Here is a 20,296-nt window from a genome sequence, read left to right as displayed (position 1 = left end):
ACTGAATGTCTGTGTCCCCCCTAAATTCACATGTTGAAGGCCCAACCCTCAATGTGGTATTAGCAGGTGGGGCCTTTGGTAAGTGATTAAGTCATGAGGGTAGAGCCCCTCATGCTGGGATTGGTGCCCCTTATAAACACAGACAGGAGAAGAGATGGCTCTTTCTTTTGGCCATGTGAGGATACAGCAAAAAGGCAGCATAGTTGATTCACTTCCTAGCACCTTGACCATGGACTTCCCAGACTCCAGAACTGTGAGAAATAAATATATTTAAGCCTTCTAGTCTATGATCTTTATTACAGCAGCCTGCACTAAGATGCCTGTATACTTCCTTCCCCCTGTGAATATGATGGGAGATCATTCCCATTTTCAGGTTCTTATCAATGAACTTCAAGTTAATAAAACAGAAGGTTATCTAGGTGGGCCTAATTTTAATCAGGTGAGTTTTTAAAAAAAATACTGGATATAGGAGAGGGTCTGTGAAAGGAACCTTATGGCCAGGATTGGAGAGTGGCCTCCAGGAGTTGACAGTAGTCCTTGGTCAATAGCTAGCAAGACAACAGGGATCTCAGGCCCATAACCACCAGGAAAAGAGTTCTGCCGACGATCTGAGGGAGCTTGGAAGTAGGTATTTCCATAGTGGGGTCTCCAACACCACGTGAGATCCTGAGAAGAGTATCCAGGGCTCAGAGGCCCAATCCATGAAAACTGTGAGATAACAAATGAGTGTGGCGCTTCTAAGTTTGTGATAATTTGTTACATAAGAATGGAAGGCTACTACATCTTCCTTTAATTCATTTAAGAGAAAAAAAAATTGGTCTCAGTGGGCCAAAGCAGAACAAGGCAACAGACTGCCCCCGTTCAGATGGAGTTAAAAGCTTAAAGCACCTAAAAAAAATTGAGAGGAGTGTTATCATTTGTCTAGGCTTTGTTTTTACAAAGGTGGGACTCTCTTCAGTAACGTACGTTATTATCTCTGATCAGTTTCTTTCAGGGGGAACTCTGAGAGAAAGCTTGTTAGGGCCTCTGAAACTGCTAGGAACCTCTAAATATACCCACAAAAAGGGGTAGGGGCTAGCTCACACCCAACATGCCATTGTAAGCTTGTTGGTCTGGGCTGGAGGAAGTTCCCTGAGCAGGCCCACCCACTTTTTCTTGGGAAAGGGGGCCCAGCCCTTAAAGATGCAAGCCCTTCCCAGAAGGACGGCTATCCCGAAGGTTCCACGCCAGCCCCAGTAGCATGTGCATCCTGAGTGGCGGGGCTTCGCCCTTTCCATCACTTCCACCCCCTTCCAAAAATCCAGGGGATGGTTCTTGCAGTCACTTCATTTATTCATCAAGTTCTCATCGAGCTATTAATATAGGGAAGGCTGTGCTCTGCGACGGGGGACCCAGGAATGAGTCACTCCTTTCTCCTGCATGAGGTGAACGAGTGGATGCAGTCACCTGAGAATAGTAAGCACCAACATCTCCCAGGGGGCTGAGCAGGAGCGAGGAGCATGCGTGACCTCATTTCTGCTACCCTACACAAATCCTATTTGAAAAGTACACTCCAAGAGGGCAGAGATCTGGGTCCAATAGGATTGCTCGGGTATCCCTAGTGCTACTACAGTGCTAGGAAAACAGTGGGCACCTCAAGGCATATTTGTTGTGAATGAATGAATGAATGAACGAATGCATATATAGTCATAACTGACAATTGTGGCTTAGATCTGTCTTAAGGGGTTTAGAGAACTTTAGAAACCCGTCTCTTACAGCCGAAGCGCAGTTTCCCTTACTCATTAGTCCACACTGGCTCCCTGGGGGCACAAGCGCTGGACCAGGGGCGGGGCTGGGGCGGCGAAAGTAGCCGCGGGCGCCCTCTGTCGGCGCTGCGGTGGCGCAGCGGCCCTGCGAGCGGGCGCACAGGTGCGCGGCTCCGGGAAGGCGGGAAGCTGGAAGCCGGCAGCCGGGCAGGGCTGCTGCGGTGGACCTCGGACTACCTGCCGGTCCGTACGTGTTTGCTTCAGCACTTGGGGTTGCTGAGTCGTTCCCACGGTAGGACCTGGATATCACCTGTGAGTTTCGGGGGCGTCACCCTGGGCCTCTTTAAGGACTCGGCTTGGGGGGTAGGGGTCGCACTTTGGGGAACAGGGGCGGCCCAGGGGCGGGAGAACTTGAAGAGTTGAGGATTGCCCTGGTGGGTGGGAACTTGGGGCAGGTCTAGTAACTCTGGGTCCTTGGCGTCTTTCTAGGGAGGGAGGGAGGGAGGGAGGAAGTGGGGTTGGAGAGTGAGGATCCACAGCCAGCACCTGAGATACAGGTAACTGGAAGCGCGAGGATCATCTTTGCTTCCTTTTTTCAGAACCTCTTGCAGTCCCGTCCGGCGCAGGGAACTGTTTTAGAGCTCCGCATCCCTCTGATATTTGCGTGTACTCTCCTGCACCTGACTGATTGTAATTATACTCCAGCATTACTCAATTCTTTTAGCTTCCTCCCGGCTTTTTTTTTTAAACAAGGCAAACATTCACCCACTTCCGAGGCCAATTTACAATCAAGAAGACGTCCTCATTCTCTCTAGAAGTGGTGGCTTTGTTCTTTTTTTTTCTTTTTTTTTTTTCGGGGTTCTTTTGTTTTTGATTCGCCCCTCCCCATAATGATATCCTTCATTTATTTATATGTATTTTTGCCTATTGAAATTCTGAACACACAAAGACAACTTTAGTACTTTCTGTCCCTAAAACTCCCACAAGAAATACTTAATTTCTTACTTCCCCAACTGGGATACTATATTGTCTGGATGGGGAAATTTAGCTCCATTTATTAGGAATGAAGTATATAAAACAGGTCAAAGGGAAAAGAAGAGAGGTGGTGAATTTATTCTGAGTAGATAGGACAGTGCATTGGCTGGGATGATTTGGTTCTCTCTGGGAGTGTGTGAAAATATGGTTTGAAGAGGTAGACCCCCTACTCTCAAGCAGTTCACCAAAAGAGCCCGTGAGGACATTTGATTCAGAATTACCATTCTTCCTTTTCATAATATTCAGCATGTCCCGACTCATTATATTCCAGATATTGAACACAAACTTTTAATCCCGCCTACCAAAATGTTTTGCCCCCATTTGAACACTTCTGAATCGAAACTCTAAATTACTCTTCATTGAAAACTGGTTTGACACAAAGCAAGGAGCATGAATAAAACTTTCTAAACCTTTGCATTTCCAAGTTTGTGTTCAAATCTTTAGGAAAGTCATTGTTATCCCTTTAGTGACGTTTCATTCAATTCCCAAATGCCACCTCCAGAGGGCACAGCTGTCTCAAAAAAAAAAACACACAACAAAACCAAAAAACAACTAAAAATGTTTTTGTTAAGTTCCTTCTGTTTTGGACAAGTAAGGGACTCTCTAGTCCATAATTGTGATTCTTCGGAGCCAAACTTGAAATATTTTTACCTAATATACTTTAATGTTCATTTACACATTATAGTATTCTATTATTTTCAACACTTATTTAATATTGATAATATTTTAAGTTTTTATACAATGTAGAATTAAACTCAATATCGTTAAATGGCCCCGATTTCAAAATCTCTCTGATTCCCTTGTTTTAAATAATAACTTCAGACAGATTGAAGCAGCACCCATTAATTTTTAAAAATTCCTTTAAAAGTTTGTTTCAACCTAATTTTGTATTTCCAAGAGATTGTACTCAATACTCCAGGTCTCCTTTAAAGAAGTGTGAAATGTGCACTATCTTCCATATAACATTATTTGGATTTAGTGCCCAACATATTCTTTTGTTTTTAAAATTTAAATTTAACTGATTTCAAAGAGGAAGGAAGAGGGAGAGATAGAAACATCAATGATGAGAGAGAATCATTGATGGGCTGCCTCCTGCACGCCCCACACAGGGGATTGAGCCTGCAACCTGGACCCTGACCAGAATTGAACCATGACCTCCTGGTTCATAGATCAGCGTTCAACCACCGAGCCACGCCGGCCAGGCCCAACATATTCTTGTAGAGTTTGCTCTTATGTTCTGAGTAAAGGTTTTGGAAGCCTTTTTATGACCGAAGCTACATAAAACATCTGGGGGATTTATTTTTGCAACACCAAAATATACGGTGACTTTTTATTTAAAAATGCTCTTATTCCTCTGCAAAGGAGGAGAGGCTGACACGAATTTGCTCAGGAAAGTATGGAGCTGTTATCTTCTAGAATGTACGTTAAACGATTCATTCTTTCTCTCCTTTGTCTCAGGCATCTCTGCTGTGTTAAGCGTGAAACTGAATCCTGTGAGGCTAAAATCTATGAGGGAAAACTAAGGATTCATGCAAACAAATTGCATATATATCTTCCCTGTGTTTGCTTTCAGCTTTCACTTGCTACTCACTTTGGGCTATTTTTCTTTTCCTTTCCCAGTTAACATTACACACGAGGAAACTGGCAACTGGATGCGAAAGGGACTGTAAGTATTTAAAATTGCTTAACTTCTATTTATATGAAAACGCTTTTTTTTTTTGGTTTGGGAAGCTTATTTCCATGTTGGCACGGGGAATTTGGAAACTAATACAGGATAGGTGTTGAAAGTGTTTAACTTTCATGTTTGCTTCACATAAAAAGGGAAAGAGCCAGAGCAGCCGCCACACAGAGGGTGTTTGTTCTGTGAGAAGCCAGGAGTAGGAAGTGATGTCAGCTCAACATGCCCAGGAACCCGGAGAGGCCTTGATGAAATAGCCCGGAAGTCAGGTTAAGCCCTGGATGAGCTATTCAACGCTAATGTGCCTGGCACAGAAGTATAATTATCAAATCCACAAATTATCCCTCTTCTCTTTCAATTAAAAATCTAAATGTTAGTTTAACGATTTATTCCTTGGCTATTTGTCTTGTCTCGCCAGTGAGCCGATTGGTGAAAGATCTTTGATAGCAAAGACCCATGTCTGACATATTTTTTCCTATTCCATCAGAGTAACCAGCCCAGCATTAGACCACATTGGCCTTTCACAGATGGTTGTCGATTCGTTGTTAGCTGTGGCTCTGCTGACCAGAATCCCCTCCCATTTGTGACATTCAAACTGCGTTTCTCCGCCGTTTCCATGAAGCTTATGGCATGCTCAGCATCTCCTTCGGTGAATGGAGGTGCTGCTGTAATCATATACTAGTAGGTGGTTTGCAAGACATTTATCATAAGCATTTGGGATTTGGGGTGCTGCCATTCTTCTGAATTAGATAATAAATCTGAGGGTAGTATAGTGGAAAGAATTCAAATGAAGGTGAAGTTGCATAGGACATTTGAAACGGAAAGGTAGGGAAACCAAATGCTTCAGTAGAACAGAGATGGCTAACATAAAAATATGCTTTCAGCCCTAGATGGTTTGGCTGAGTGGATAGAGCATCGGTCCATGAACTGAAGGGTCCTGGGTTTGATTCCCATCAAGGGCACATACCTCGGTTGCAGGCTCAATCCCCTGGCCCTGGTTGGGGCTTGTGCAGGAGGCAATCAATCGATGTATCTCTCTGACATTGATGTTTCTCTCTCTCTCTCTGTCTCTTTCCCCTCCTTTCCATTCTCTCTAAAAATCACTAAAAAATATCCTTGGGTGAGGATTAACACACACACACACACACACACACACACACACACACACACACACACACACAAAAAATGCTTTCACCTACAGTGTTCCCCCATTCATATATCGTGAACTTCATATATTCACCTGTAAATGTTTACTGTTCCATACAAGATCCTGTATCATTGACCTTGAGGAATACATAAGAGCCTTGAAAAGTCATCAGGAAATGTGCTTCGGTCGAGGTATCAGGCCTGTGCCTGTGGGGCCCCTGACCTTGAAGGGAGGTTTTGACCCCTAAAGTCACCTGCCCATGAAAATGCTGTGCGATTCTGTGTTGAGCTCACATCACACTCATTTTATCAGAAACAAACACAGTTTTACAAATGCTGAAGAAACAAAAGGAAATGTGAGATGATGACTAACAGGCTGAAAATGTAACATCATTAGATTAAGGGTGTGTTACCTCGATACCAGGGTCCTATTTCCAGGCCTGTTAGCCAAGGGACGTGGGTTAACTGCACGAGTAGTTCTGATTTTCTGTCTCTGACTGTTGAGTCTAGTTTGAAATGTTTATAATTCTAATCCAATTAGAAATGCATTCAAAGGGCTAATGTTCCTATTTGCAGGAATTTAGAAGTAAATTAGTAAAATAAATGGACCTTTGGTAAAGTGAATAATAACCTAATTTTGAAAGTATGGATGTTCTTCTATGGCTTTTGCTTAAAATCTGGCAGAACTTTCCGGGGAGTTCTGGTATAGATGCAGGGTCATCTGTTTTCACTGTACAGGACATAGTTGAAGATCTAGATTAAAGTTTTCCTTCTCCCAGCTACCAACACGTCTCCAGAGATAAGTCATTTATTTATTTTTTTAAAAAAAGGTTAGCAATCTAAACAGTTCTTTCTCGGTGTCAAAGCATCCCCTGGCTACCTGCAGATGAGTAAATTCCTAGTCAGGGTCAGTGTTGCAGGTGGATTGATGTTCAATAAACGTTCAGACAATTGTCCATCACCTTCACTTGGTTGTGTTCAGTCATTGTTAGTCCTTTGTAGTCAGGGGCCGACTCCAGGCAATCAGAGCCTAACAGCCCGGGCAGGGCTGTGGTGTTTAATGTCAGTGGCCTCCTGGTGGTGCTAGAGGGACACTCGCCCTGCACAGAGAGGCCACAGGTTTGGCAGGCAGAAAAGAGAAAGGGGACTCCCTTCGCAGGTCCCACTGTGCCTTTTCAAAGCCTGTTTGATTGCGTTTGCTGTGATGTGGATGGGCTCCTCCAATTTAGCTTCAGTCTCAGAAAGTGGTTGGAGGCTGGGCACACACTCTGGAGTTTGCTAATTCCTGAGGTGACACTTTTAAGTCCCGAGGTTTGATGTTCCACACAAGTCCCAGGGAGAATGGTTTTTGACTCTTTGATCCCATAAGAGAAATCCAATTGTCTCCTATCTTGCAGTTCATGCCCATGGTTTTTTGTTCCTTGGTCGTCGTGTTAGCAGATGTTTTCTTACTCAGGCCAGCGTCACGGTGGGCGGAGGGTCATCAGGAGATGTAATGATATAAATAACAAGCTGGTGGAACTTCACATAGTGCAGAGCGATAATCTTAAAAGGTGAGAGCAAAGATCGGTTACAGTTCTCAAGCTGGTGGACAGCTTGGCATGATCCAGAGCTTTTTAAAAATGTCATTCTGGTCTGTCAGATTACAGCGGGAAGGCTGGGGAGTGTTGGGGAGAGGGGGAAAGAGATCAACCGAAGGACTTGTATGCATGCATATAAGCACAACCAATGGACACAAGACACTGGGGGTGGGGGGTGGGGTGGGATGAGGGCATGTGACAGGGGGTAGGGGAGGCTGGGGGAAGGTCAATGGGGGGAAAAAAAGGAGATATATGTACTACTATATGTAATGCTTTAAACAATAAAATAAAATTTAAAAAATAAAAATGTAATTCCGTTTCATTTCTTTTTTTTTTCTTTATTGATTAAGGTATTACACATGTGTCCTTATCACCCCATTGCCCCCCTCCCACCCCCCCCACTCATGCCCTCACCCCCCAGTTGTCTGTGTCCATTGGTTAGGCTTACGTTTAAAATTATCCTCTGTTTGCTAAGGAGAGAAAACACAGGCTAAGGGGAAAAAATGCTCTGAACGGGTTTCTTGGGGTTAGGTTCCCCCCCACCCTTGGTGCTTTCAACCTGTTCAGTTCTCTAATGATGTTACTTGGAGAATTAAAGACATCCTGTAAAAGCAAAACAATAGCAAGGAAGATGGGCAGCAACAGTAACAATGAACTGAATTCTCCAGATGGCTCACGGAATGGCAGCAAAGACAAAGAACTTCTTTTCTTCTTTATAAAAGCTGCCGTTACCTTTTCTTCCCTTTCAGACCCTTTTCTTCCTTCCTTGCAGGTTTCAGCATCTGATCACAGAATGGCGATTTTAACGTCTCCTTTTTGTTAATAAATAAGATGATACAACTGTTACTAATTTACTGTTTGGAGAGTGGAGGGTTTAGAGTGGCCCTTTTGAAAGTTTTAGAAAGAATTGCAATGTTAAGACTTTCCTTTTTTTTTTTTTTTAGACCCATTGAATCTGATTTTTCTCTTAGCCAAAGTACTTTGCCTATCCTTTTTTTCTGCTGGTTTTTCTTTTTAAGGTATTTGAAAGTTGTTCTACAAACACAGCTTTAAAAAAAAATCATGTTTCTCAGTGAAAAACAACCCTGAAATGAAAGCCAACGGAAACCGTTCGGGAACAGACTCACAAAGTGAAGCTGACATGCTGAAGGGGAAGGGGGGAGGGGGGGCGCGTCCTGCTCCCCAGTAATCAGTCCGGGCCATTTCAGTGCTAAGTGACAGGATCAAGAAGAAGAATTTTGAAATTGATTTTTAAGACTGTCTGAAAAAGGAGACTGAAATGAATATTAAGTGATTTCTTTGGGGCTGTCAGAAATAATAATGGGAGAAGAGACGAGCCCAGTCTTGCTGCTGATGGTGGGATCAGGGAATTTAAAGTCAGTGCAGATTGGAGATGAAGCTTTGCACCAGTTTTTAAGAAATGTTAATGAGCAGAAGGGAAAGGGAGCAGCAAAGGAAGCTAACAGGAGTAGGTAGGAGCCAGAAAGGAGAGAGGAAAAGAGGTGGCATCCTTTGCTGCTGCGGTGTTCGGAGAGAGGTACCGTGATAGGTGTGGGCTGTGCTCTGTCCTCTGTGAGGACGAGAGATCCCTGCTCCCGGGGGAATGTGCCTTACACGGTGTTCAAGCAGTGAGGATGGGTTTGTGTGGACACACCCATCCTCTCTCCTACCCGCCTCCTCACCCGTAGCCATATTCATCTATCTATTCAGTTGGCTGGTTGGAGTGGGCCTCAAGGCTGGCTGTTGGACAAGCCCATATGGCAAGAGGATTAGATTCATGTCTTTGGTCTCATTAGCACCATGTTGGAACCAACAGAGTTAATGAACTAATTAATACAGAGATGCATTGGGTGTTCTCTGGGATTTGGAATCAGTTTCCTTTCATTTGGCCACGTCAATTACCACAAGTCCATAGGTTGGAAAAGATCTGGCGGGATCTAAAAGTAGATAGAGCAACATGAAGAATTTGAATAAAAATGGAAAAGAACACCCACTTCATTAGGATTGTGCTTTTCCTGTCACGGCATTGTGAAGGACTGATACCGCATTCTGATGACTTTCCCTGCAATCTGTTTTCAAAAGAAAGTCTTAATTTCCACTTATTCTTTTCTTTTTGTTTTAATACATTTTATTGATTTTTTTTTTACAGAGAGGAAGGGAGAGGGAGAGAGAGTTAGAAACATCGATGAGAGAGAAACATCAATCAGCTGCCTCCTGCACACCCCCTACTGGGGATGTGCCCGCAACCAAGGTACATGCCCTTGACCAGAATCGAACCTGGGACCCTTGAGTTCTTAGGCTGATGTTCTATCCACTGAGCCAAACCAGCCAGGGCCACTTCTTCTTTCTTGTTCTCTGAATCTATGGGCTGGAAAATTTAACCTTCTTCAACGTTCTGCTTGTGTATGTTGCGTGATGTTAAGTGGACTGGTGACCCCATAAATGAGTGATATGCACATGTCCTGTCCTTAACAGCCTTCTCAGGTTCCATGGACTCATACCTATGGAGTCAACCCATCTCGTATTGGGTCTTCCTCTTTTCCTGCTGCCTTCTACTTTCCCAGCATTATTGTCTTTTCCAACGAATCCTGCCTTCTCATGATGAACCCAACGTAGGAGAGCTTCAGTTTTATCATTTTTGTCTCCAGCGGTGTTTAATTTGCCCTAGGACTTTCTGCTTACCAATGTGGAAATAGACAGCAAACATAAATCCCCCTACCCTTTGGGAATGGTATCCTGACTTTCTATTTGGAGACTTATTCACCTTCCCTTTGCCTCATGGGATTGTACATCAAGGTTAGCTGGTCTTTCTGAAACCATGAGATGGGCAGTTTTGTGATTCCATCTAAGCCAGTGGTTTTCAACTGAGGATTGTTTTGCCACTTGGGGGACATTTGGCAATGTTGGGAGACATTTTTGGTTGTCTCTACTAGAGAGAATGCTACTGGCATCGAGTTTGTAGAGGCCAGCAATGTTGCTAAATATCCTACTATGTATAGGGACAGCCCCCTACAACAAAGAATGATCTGGTCCAAAATGCCAGTAGAACAGAGGTTGAGAAACCCTGATATAAGCCAACGTAGACTTTCCCTTCTGGTACACTGAAGCATCAGTAATGTGGTATAAGCAACAAATCCCCAGATGATTTGAATTCATTCATTCCAGTAACAATGCTTCATTAAGACTGTCAGATTTCTCCTGTTAGCTAGACCTCCTCAAACCTTTCTGGGCTCCCACATTTGTGGGTGTTTTTTTTTTTCTGAGCTAGGTCTCAAGCCTTTTGTTCTATTCTGTGAGCTCCACTATACCCTTTTGATGAAGTCTTTTCTGATTGATTAGCCAGAGTAAATTTCTGTTGCTTGCAATTAAAGAACTCTGAGCTGATGTGAAATAGCTGATAGTTTGTTAACATATGTGTGTCAAAAGAAACCTCATAAACAGATGGTACCTTGTAAATCTTATCTATGGTTATTAAGTAGTTCTCTGGCCGTTGGGGGTCGGTCGAGTTAGAGCTAGCACAAGCAGTAGAACAGAGCACCCCATGCATTTCAGCTTTTAATCACTGCACTGGTAAGGAGAGTCAATAGGTAGCTTGACAACTCTCTCCCAAGCAGGGAAATAACGTTTTCCAGGATGATAGGGCATCAGTGGCTGCAGATCAAGTGCAAATGCCTAACAGTAGGATTTAAAAAAAAAAGAAAGTGACCTGCTATCTTTGAAACTGTGCCTGCTTTTGACCTCCTTGGGAAGGCAGGGGCCACCAATCTGTAATTTCTTTTCTTTTTAAAAAAATCATTCTTCTCATTTCAAGCTTCATTTCAAAATAATGAAAGCACAGACGGCAGTACCTTATTCCCAGGCATAGATGTTTAAAGATTTTAAAGTTCAGGGCTGATGCTAGCGTGGTGCTCTAACTTTTTCAAATTAAGACAGTCCAGGGAGTAGTCTTAATTACCAAGGCTGGGCTAGGGAGTGTGGGTGGTTGCCTGAACCTCTTTAGCTGTGGGAGACCTCAGGGGTTGCCTCATAAAAGGAACTGTTTTGTCTAAAGCTTCTCTTTTTACTAAGTGCATGGTTTGGAATATGTTAAACTGTTTTTCAGTGAACAAAATCATAAAAATATGTGAGCCTACAAATAGAGGATCGTGTTAGAGATCTCATGAGGTTCATTGTACTTCTCAGAGAGGGTTTCTTTTTTAAGATGCCAGCAAAATGCCATGGTATTTTATTTTTGTCTCCAGTAAATTGCTCTGGAAATTTAAACAAATTAAATATCCTGTTTTGTGTTTTTGAGATTCACTGGGGGAAACTCAGCCTCTCTAGTCTGATGTTTCAGGTGGGCAGTAAGATGCGTGTGTAATCACCTTTTTTTTGAAATACTTATGCATATGCTGGGGTTAGGGAGGGTGCTTGGGCCATTCAGTATCACCTGGAATTGCAAGCAGTTGTGTTTACTATTTAAAGAGGAAGAAAACAGAAGTGAAATTTTAGGAAGGTGTGTGTGTGTGTGTGAGTGTGTGTGTGTGTTATGCTATCAGATGAGAAATCTCTTCTGTTGCTTTTTATAATTTAGGAATTGCTTTCTAATATAGCATATTAGTGGTAATTAAAATCCATTGTTGAAGCCATTTTGAAACAAATTTAAAACAAAATAATAATGATCATCATTCAAACAGAAGGCAATGAGAGAGAAATTAGCAATGAAAACTTAGAGCCTGCCTTTGGAATTTAATGGGGCTCTATTTTTCTTCAGTCTCCCCTCACTCTAAATCATTTTTCCTTTATTCCCAATGTTGGTAAACGGAAACAGCTGTGAGACACACGGCCCTTCCCCCTCACACACTGTGTTTCTCTGGGATGGAAGGATTGCTTGCCTTCAATACCTTTTTGCTAGGAAGGATGGAACCATCTGGAAGGCTGTGCCTCTGGGCCCGAGAGATAAAATTAGCCCAAGTGGCTAATTTCAGTACTTCTCCTCTTCAACAGGGTCTCCTTGACAATATGAACTGTCTGGCTTGGTTACATTTCATGAAAACATCTCTACCCCCCACCAGCTTGAACTCTCAGTTGAAATATTACATTTAAAGGCCAAACAGAACCCAAATGAATGGATGATTGCGGCACCTTTCAAATGTCACTTTAAAAAGAATCTATGAAGTGAAGGCTAAAGTCCTTTGGGAAGGAGAAGAAATGAACTGTCACTGTATCCTCCCTTTGCTTAGATATTGGCACTCCCCCTCCTGCTGGCTTCTTCAGCTCTCTCCCAATTTCCTCCATCCTTCCCCCCCACCCCCTTGCCTCCCACACACCCCTGAGCTATATGAAATTCTGGTTCGGGTGTATACCCTGGAGGCTGAACTATGCAAGAAGTGTCATTCTCGAAGGTGTGTGTGTGTGTGTGTGTGTGTGTGTGTTTTGGAGTGTCATTGTTTAACTTCAGGGTCTTGTTATTCTTGTGTGAATGGAATGTCAGAAATGAATTTTACCGTGTAATTTCCCAGGCATTGACAGGCCTTTGCCATCTGTCATTGGATCGTGGTTTTACCTTTGGTTTCCTGCCATGTTTAGACCTATCCCTTTGAGTCCCTGTAATTTTACCTCTTAATGTAGCCTCCTCTGATGGAAGTCTCTGCTACCAGGTGTGACTTTTGTAACTTTAAGGTATGGAGTGATTTCTCCCACAGGCTTTGCTTTTCATTATTTTTAAAATCCCAAGTGTTATGAATCCTGTCACTTGAGCAGTGTTGACTTGTGATTAATCCCGTGTGCATTATCTATTTTTGTCCTCGGTCTTCACCGACACGGAGAGCCCAGCCTTACTTTTTGAAATGTAGGACTGAGTTCTCTTTGCCGAAAGAGACAGTTCATAAGGGAAGGATTGGAGTAGGAGGAGTAAAAAAAAAGTAATGGTTTTAATAAAGAACCCACGTTTAATTGGAAAGAAGGAAAACTGAAGTTTTTCATGCCCTCCATAGTGAAGATTTTGGAAAATCCTACTGCTCTGAAGTCAGGAGATGGATTTTATAAAGTATAAGCCAATTGTTTTGAACTGAGTGTTAAAAGCTCTGCTGTCAGAGTTGACAAGTTCCCGAATTCAATTTTCAAACTAAAACTCAGAAAACTGAGGAGATGCTGTGTCTCCTCAGTAGCTTATCAAAAGAAGTGCTGTGGCAGGTCCCCCCTGCTGTCTCTAGCCAGCCAGGTGGAGGGAGGCGGGTGCCCCCACCAAATGATCTCTGCTCCCCCTGGTAGATGATGCATTTTTGAGATGGGCTACCACATGGAGGGCTCAGCAGCTCACGCTGGCTCAGATTGGATGACCATGACAGGTCGCCCAGCTCATCTCTCCAAGAATGGGGAGAGCATTATGCCATTTTTCAAGAAGCTTCAAGCACCAGTGATCTTTGCCCCAGACTTATTGGTCTTCATGGTTGGCAGACAAAGGATTACAAAGCATAGATATTAGCACACCAGTCGTTGCTTTTCAAGAACAGTGCATAGCTATGTAGAATTCCAGGCACAGCTATCACCAGCTCTCTCATCCTCTTTCTTTTTGGCGGGGGGGGGGGGCAGAGGGGGGTTAAAAATGAGCTAGTTATGGCTCTTGAATTCTCAAGAATTCCCTTAGGCATGTAGACAATAACTGGTTGTCCTAAACAAAGAAGGTGTGATACAACTACTATGTTAATACGTGCTTGTATTAAGTACTTACAGTGTGCCATATACTGCCTTAGAGTCTATTTAAATTTCATAACAACCCATGAAGTAGGTAATGTCATCACCACTGTATAGATGGGGAGAGTGAGGCTTAGAGAGTTTACTCAGGATTTCCCAAGTACTAAGCACTAGAGCTGGGATCTAGACTCAGCTCTAACTGCTAACCTGCCCTCTTAACATTATGCTGTAAAACTACCTCCAAAGTGATGACAATGATGAGCTCAGTGTAGAATTTCTTCCTACAGAGTTTTTCAAAAGTAAATAAATATCATGACCTTTTGAATACTCTTCAGGTTGTGTGATTCTATTAAGTCTTTAAATTTCCACAGGCTTTTATTTTGTATCTATTTGGTCTTTGACAATTCAGATTTATCAGTTGCTATATCTTGTTTATATTCCTGTAACTGTTATAAAACCTGATTAAATTGAAATTTTATTACCTGGAACTCTCAATTAGCCAGATGTTTGCTTATTTGTTTTCCCCTCTGTATTCCACTCTTAGAAGGAAGAAGAAAATCACACACACACACACAAAGTTCATATCATATTTTCTTTTAAAGGTTAAACATATCCAATGGTCCTGGGCTTTTAGATGTTTTACCTAATGCCTAACTATAACTACAGTAGGTTCTCAGGTTACATCGGAGATCCATTCCTACAATGCGACATAATGCGATTTTTGCTGTAAGTCGGAACCCACCTACATAAGCACCTACATCACTCACATGGAGCACATACACAGCAGTAATGAAGTGAAACAGTAAAAAAAAATTTAAAGAAAGATAACAATTCCTGACCTTGTGGTAAATAAATAATGAAAAACATAAAGCAAATATGTACATAAGTTGAAATGACGGAACTTTTTTTTTTAAATAAATAAATGGGAGATGGCGACTTAACCATGAAACAACGTATGTTGAGTCCGACATAACCAAAGGACTGTCTGTAGTTAGATGTTAAAATATGAGTTTATCTTCTTCTGATTTGGAAATTCTTAATCGATAGCAAAGTCTGCTAAAAATATTAAGGGGGTTGTATGAATAAGGGTAAGCTAATGTCTGTGACAAAGAGTCCCTGCATCTTTATAGGTCATCATAATACAAGTTGATTTCTTGTCCATCTCACAGTGCCATGGGAGTCAGGGGTGATGGTGGGGAGGGGTGGTGGCTCTGATCCATATACTCATTCAGATACCTGGACTCTTTATATCTTGTGGCTCTGATATGCCTCTAGAATCCCAATTTTCTACTGAAGCTAAGGAATCTGACTGGCAAACAAAGGAAGGTAGCCAAACCGGAAGATTAAAAGTGGTGCACAGTCCTTCTGTCCACATACCAAAGGCAGAGACTTAGTCACATGACCCCTTAACTGCAAGGGAGTCTGGAAAATGTAGTCCAGCTCTGTGCCCAAGGATAAAACAGGAAATAGGGTTTAGTGTCTATCTAGAAGATCACTGTCTCAGCAGTAACTTAAAATCCTGATTTTTATGGCCCTTCTGATATTGTAAAACATTTAAGAGACATTTAATTATCATTGAAATTTGTGGTTTCCAAAACGTGGGTCTTTAAAAAAATATCCCTGGAACTTCCCTTAGACCCACACAAAATCAGAATGAGAGGGGAGTGGTGGGGGTAGAAACAGGCCAGGAATCTACTTTTTTCAGAAGCTTTCCAGATGATGTGGGTGTAGCCAGTCTGGTTCCCGTTTGGTGTTTGGGAATCACTGCTCTAGAAAATGTACTTGATAAGGCAAGAATATGGATGAATTCCATTTCAGGATGATTTTTTTTCAGTAATTCCATTTTTAAAAAATATTTATTTTTGAGATTGTTACAGATTTCGCTTCCCCCCTCCACCCCCCATTACCCCCTCCACCTGGTTCCCGCCTCGCCCCAGGCCTTGGCCATCCTATTGTCTGTGTCTTTAGGTAATGCATTACTACAAATAAAAGATCTTTGTTTAATTTCTTCCTGCCCCCCCAATCCCCTTCCTTCTGAGAATCATCAGTCTGTTCTATTTCCATGCCTCTGATTCTATTTTATTCACCAATTTATTCTGTTCATTAGATTTCTTATTCATTTATTTTGATATTCAATTGTTCATAGGTATGTATTTGTTGCCATTTTGTTGTTCATATTTTTATCTGTCTCCTCCTCCTCCTCCTCCTCCTCCTCCTCCTCCTCCTCCTCTTCCTCCTCCTCCTCCTCCTCCTCCTCCTCCTCCTCCTCCTCCTCCTCCTCCTCCTCCTCCTCTTCTTCTTCTTCTTCTTCTTCTTCTTCTTCTTCTTCGTCTTCTTCTTCAAGAATACCCTTCAACATTTCATATAATACTGGTTTGTTGGTGATGAACTCCTTTAGCTTTTTCTTGTCAGTGAAGCTCTTTTTCTGATGTTCAATTTAAATGATAGCTTTGCGAGATAGAGTAATCTAGGTTGTAGGTCCTTGCTATTCATCACTTTGAATATTTCTTGCCATTCTGGCCTGCATAGTTTCTGTTGAGAAATCAGCTGACAGTCGTATGGGCATTCCTTTGTAGGTAACTAACGGCTTTTCTTTTGCTGCTTTTAAGATTCTTTTTGTCTTTAGCCCTTGGCATTTTATTTACGACTAGAGGCCTGATGCATGAAATTCATGCAAAGGGCTCAGCCCCTGCCACCACGGCAGCGGCCTCGGCCCCCACCACCACGGCTTCGTCTGGAAGGTTGTCCGGTCTAATTAGCATATTATGCTTTTATTATTATAGATGTGTCTTGGTGTGGTCCTCTTGGGTTCTTCTTGTTTGGGACTCTCTGTGCTTCCTAGACTTGTAAGTCTATTTCTTTCACCGGGTAGGGGAAGTTTTCTGTCCTCATTTCTTCAAATAGGTTTTCAATGTCTTGGTCTCTCTCTTCTTCTGGCACCCACATAATGCAAAACTTGGTATGCTTAAAGTTGTCCCAGAGACTCCTTACACTATCTTCATATTTTTGGATTCCTTTTTCTTTTTGCTCTTCTGGTTGGGTGTTTTTTGCTTCCTCATATTTTAAATAATTGATTCTCAGAATCCTCTACTCTACTGTTGAATCCCTGTATATTATTCTTTATTTTAGTCAGTGTGTACTTAATTTCTGACTGGTCCTTTTCCATTTTTTTTTTTTTGAGTTTTCTAGAAGATTCTTGAGTAACCTTATAACTATGGTTTTGAACTCTATATCCAATAGTTTGCTTTCTTCCATTTATTTCATTTGTGACATGTTTCTTTGTCTCTGCATTTTGGCTGCTTCCCTGTGTTTGTTTCTATGTATTTGTTTCTATGTCTCCTAGAGTTGGTAGAGTGGCCTTGTGTAATAGGTGTCCTATAGGGCCCAGTGGCTCAGCCTCTCCAGTCTCCTGAGTTGGGCACTCTAGATGCGCCCCTTTGTGGGCTGTGAGCACAGTCTGTTGTAGTTGAGACTTGATTGCTGTTGGTGTCACTGGGAGGAATTGACCTCCAGGCCAATTGGCTGTGAGGACCAGCTGTGACTACAGTGGGAGAGCTGCTGTGCAGGTGACACCCCTATGGAGCAGGACTTGCTTCAGTGGGGCTTTGGTGCTCACTGAGTCTGCCCCTTGAGTGTGTCACTTATAGATGTATAGAGTTATAATCTGGTATGGTCTGACACTGACCACTGGGTACACTGGCTTTTGGGTCTCCAGGGAGGTGCAAAGTCAGCCACTGTATGGGGCTACCCAGCAGGTAATACAGAGAGATCTGCAGATTCCTCTTCTTTGTATTGGGTTTGGAAGTGCCCAGATGAGGTCCAGCTATGAAGCAAGGCAGGCTGGTGCTGGTACTGTTGCTGTGTCTTGGGCCTTTTATTGATAGGTTTGGGGCTCCCTGACCCAGCTATAGCTTGTTTGAGAGATTTTTAGCCTGAGCAAGGACAGGCCATTCTTATGCAAAAGCCACTGCACACAGCTTGGGTGGGGTTGTAAATTGGATGGGTCTTAGGGAATTTAGGGCAGAGCAAACAGAAATGGCTACCAGTCAGCCCTGTGACCAGGGAGGTCCCAGCATAGGAACAATGATCCCTGTGAGCTCCTCTGTCTGGGAGAAAGCCATCCCTGAGTTCCTACCCTGATGCCAGACAATCCAGTTCCTTCTAGAATGTGTCTATGTCCCCCAAAGCCTCTCTGTGGTGCTGGAGCTCTGAAGAAGCAGGACCTTGTAAGTTAATTTCATGGTGCTGGCCTTTTAAGAGGAATAGCTGGGTCTCCGGGAGTCTCTGTGTCATTGAGCCCCATTCTGCACTGGTTTTTACAGCCTGTAGTTATGGGGACTTCTCTTCCCAGATCTGGGACCCTGGCCGGGCTTCTGGTGTGGGGCTGGGAACCCTTGCTCCTCCAGGTGGCCTCTGCAGAGATGATCTCCCTCCCAATTAAAAAAGTGGCACATGTGGGTATTGGACCAGCCTGTTCTGCATCTCTGCACCTCCTACCAGTCTCAGTGTGTTTTCTTCTTCACTTCTCTGGTTGTAGGACTTCCATTTTGCCACCTTTCCAGTGGTTCTGGATGATGGTTGTTCTGTACTTTAGTTGCAATTTTGATGTGGTTGTGGAAAGCATCGAGTATAGGCATTTACCTACACCACCATTTTTTAAAAAAATATCTCAGGATGATTTTTAGCAAAAAGGACAAGGAGAAAAAAGAGTGGTCTTCAGTTAATTAGTAAAGTAAATGAATCCACCTCTCAGTCTATCCCCACCATTCTAATTAGTCTTCAAACTGTGGGCAATTGTTTTGAAAGTCCATGGAGTGCCTCACAGATAAAACTATTTCATTTCCCAGTGAAACACCCAATATAGTAGAAGGGGTATCCTGCAAATTGTGTACACTGACTACCTATATTTTATTATAATATAAAAAAAATCCTCCATGTCTCATTTCAACCTTTTTTTGATCTCCTAGCAAGCACAATTATAGATTCCTAGTTATGTAAACTACCCCCATAGACAGGAAGGCAACATTGCAGTAGTAAAACTGTTTTCTAAAGCAAATAACCACTGGGTTTTAGTAAATATCACATTGTGTGATTCCTGTTTTGGTCTTTAAGTACATGAAGTTGCCTTTTTGTTTGTTTCTTTGTTTTTAACCCACGTTTCTCCCATGAAATTCTTCTGCCCCATGTGAATTTTTAATGGTGTGTGGCTTTTGAGGGATAAAGGTAACCTCTTGTAACCAATAAAAGTTGCAGTGGTGAAATTGGTCTTATCAGTCTGCAGGGCCATTCCAGGTGAGATTGGGAGTCACAGGGTGATATTTCAGGTTTCCTCGTTTGTGTTACTATCAGGTTGGATTTATGAAAGATAGCAGAAATTTATCACCTTTCTCTGTTATTCCAAAACTATAATTTTCTAGTGTCTTGGTTGCTTGTGAACATTTCTGATAAAATGGATAGCTCTCTGAGCCTTCATAACATGGATTCAGGACCTTAAATTATATATTGCTGTGATCCAAGCAGAGGACAACAAACCTCAGGCGGCTGCTGCACCTGCACACTGAGGGCAGCATTGCAAACCATCCTGCACAGAGTTTTAATCACAGTACCTCCACAGTTACTCTGCATTGCCTACCTAATAACCCCCCTTCCTTAGCCTTTCATTCAGGTACCCCCATAATCTGACCTGTACTTAAAACGTCTGGGGAGCTTTCCAGACATTTAGCCCATAGAGTCTTACCCAAAATACCTACTCTAGACAATTCGTCATCATCCTCTAGAACAGTGGTTCTCAACCTTTTTAATGCCGTGACCCTTTGATACAGTTCCTCATGTTGTGGTGACCCCCAACCATAAAATTATTTTCATTGCTACTTCATAACTGTAATTTTGCTACTGTTATGAATCATAATGTAAATATCTGTGTTTTCCGATGGTCTTAGGCGACCCTGCTAGCGGTTCTCAACCTGTGGGCCGGGAACTGTATCAAAGGGTCGTGGCATTAAAAACGTTGAGAACCACTGCTCTAGAATGTCTTGAGTTTCCTTCCCCTTTATATATTTTTTAAATTTCTTTATTGATTAAGGTGTGTCCTTATTCCCCCATTACCTCCCCCCCCCATCCCCTCACTCATGCCCTCACCCCCCCCCCCCCGTCGTCTGTGTCCATTGCTTAGGCTTATATGCATGCATACAAGTCCTTTGGTTGATCTCTCCCCCTTACCCCCACCCTCCCCTACCTTCCCTCTGAGGTTTGATGGTCTGATCCATGTTTCTCTGTCTCTGGATCTATTTTTGTTCATCAGTTTATGTTGTTCATTATATTCCATAAATGAGTGAGATCATGTGATATTTATCTTTCTCTGACTGGCTTATTTCACTTAGCATAATGCTCTCCAGTTCCATCCATGCTGTTGCAAATGGTAAGAACTCCTTCTTTTT

This window comes from Cnephaeus nilssonii, assembly GCF_951640355.1.
Source record: "Cnephaeus nilssonii genome assembly, chromosome: 6".
Taxonomy (NCBI): Eukaryota; Metazoa; Chordata; class Mammalia; order Chiroptera; family Vespertilionidae; genus Cnephaeus; species Cnephaeus nilssonii.
The sequence above is the reverse complement of the archived record's forward strand: the minus strand, read 5'-3'. Positions refer to the sequence as shown.